The sequence below is a fragment of the Otolemur garnettii genome, unplaced genomic scaffold (assembly GCF_000181295.1).
Source record: "Otolemur garnettii isolate 467f Iridium unplaced genomic scaffold, OtoGar3 scaffold00001, whole genome shotgun sequence".
In the NCBI taxonomy this organism is placed as follows: domain Eukaryota; kingdom Metazoa; phylum Chordata; class Mammalia; order Primates; family Galagidae; genus Otolemur; species Otolemur garnettii.
In genome coordinates this window covers 13634017-13636276 of record NW_003852396.1, presented here as the reverse complement: position 1 = coordinate 13636276, position 2260 = coordinate 13634017, and positions in this window count along the sequence as shown.

The following is a 2260-nucleotide window of genomic DNA, read 5'->3' as shown; positions in this document are numbered from 1 at the left end:
TCTTTTCAAACGTGTTCCAGAGACCTAGTGAAGGGTGAGAAAGGTGTGAAATTGATACAGGTTATGTATCATACACTGGGACATATCAGTATTAGAGAATAAATAGAGAGAGAGAGAGAGAGGAGAATATTTGATGCAAAACAGATATTCAATAAAAGTTTGTAAAACCAAAAACTCCCAAATTTAACTACTGACAAATGGAAGAAAAAGTTGACCACTAGTGATGTAATCTCACGGCTTTCAAGATCCTTTTTTAACTACATTTTACAATATACGACATAAGATATACTTAAAACTATAGCGTTTTAAAAAAAAATACTACCTTACTCCATGCAATATACTTATTCCAATCAATCTGATGAATCAATTAATGATTTCAAACCTCAGTTGAAAACACTATAATAAATCTATATCAAGTCCCACTTGGATTTTTACACTTTTTTTCTAAGACTATTATTTCTTTCTCATATATGATTTTTCTGTTTCATATCTCTAAAAAAAAAGAAAGAAAATCTTAAACCTCATGGCCCCCCGAATGGACTACCTCTTGGCCAACAGGACCCCAGAAGTACCCCAAAGCTGGTTCTTAGCCATGACAAGAAAAGTCAGATGTACATAAGTCAACATAAACTTTACAAAAGTATCTGAATTCTATCATTTTACAAAAGTACCTTCTTTGGTGTTGTTTAAACCTTAAGCAAATCCTGTTTTCCCACATCAGGGAAGGTTCTGAATATCTTTGTAGCTTCAGTTTCCTCATTTTTAAAGTCGGGGCACTAAAATTCATATGGAGGGCTACTGTGAGGTTTAAGTGAGATTTTGTAAAGCACCCATGGCAGTGCCTGACACTTAGTAGGTACATATTAAGAGTTGGAACTTTATTTTTATCTTTTGTCTTTTTGTCTTGTTGTTGTTGTAGAAGTAGTTGAGCTTTTTAAAATTGTCTTTTATTCTACTAATCTTCATTTGCCTCACTCTTCTCAACTCATGACAAGAGCCTAACTATTCTGCCAAGGAGCACCTTCTCCTCCAATCTATTGATTGACCATGGCATTGTAGCTTATTAACAGGCCTAAGTCTATGCAAGACAAAGCTTAAACCACACCTGCAGGTATACACTATATGGGGTGGCTTGTGTCTGATTAACAAACTTCTTTATCTTAAAACATTCCAAGCCTTTAGACAAAGCTTCATCCCTTGAATTAATTATAATTCAGAGAATCTTTAAAGTTACCTATAATCCTCTACTTTGAGATGCCTTGCCTTTTGGGGCCAAACCAATATAAACCTTGTATGTATTGATTTATGACTATGGGCAATTCCTATCTCCCTGAAATGTATAAAACTAAATTGTAATCGAACCACAGGGAGACTGCAAGGCTCTCCTGGACATGGTTGCACATACTCAGAGCTCAGAATAAACTTGTTTAAATTATTTTACAGAGTTTGGGTTCTTTTCTATTGACACATGCATGACCAAATCCAGAAAACTGCCCTAATTCACAGTGGAATTAGGAAGCATATTACTTATAACTACTATTAGGTTCTTACTGACCATGGTATACCTAGAGGAGCAGGAAAAGAGGACAAAAAGAATCCAAAGAGCATCTCTACTAGAGGGAAGTCCAGTTCTGGGATGCATTGGTGCTCCTTCCTAGAGAGCTTTAATTTCAATAGATTGGAGAAGGTGTTCATTGGCAGAATAGTTAGGCTCTTGTCATGAGTTGAGAAGAGTGAGGCAAATGAAGATTAGTAGAATAAAAGACAATTTTTAAAAAGCTCAACTACTTCCAGAACAACAAAGACAAACAGACAAAAAAAATAAAGTTCCAACTCTTAATATGTACCTACTAAGTGTCAGGCACTGTCCTGGGTGCTTCATTTACAAAATCTCACTTAATTCTCACAGTAGCCCTCCATATGAATGTTAGTGCCCTGACTTCAAAAATGAAGAAACTGAAGCTAAAAAGAGATTCAGAACCTTTCCAGACGTGGGGAAACAGGATTTGCTTAAGGTTCAAACAAGCCCAAAGCAGGAACTTTTGTAAAATGATAGAATGCTTTACAAATGTTGGTTATTTTATCTATCATTTTTATTTCAAAGCTCCGTGAAAGAGGTCTTGGATCTTCTTGTTTATGTTGATTTACAAGGAAAGGGTATGACAACCCATTGGCTAAGGGACAGAGCTATTGTTCTGTTCAGCAGGAACTCTCCTTAATGAGATTCTTCATAATATAATTTTCTGTAGGCCAAAGTGTT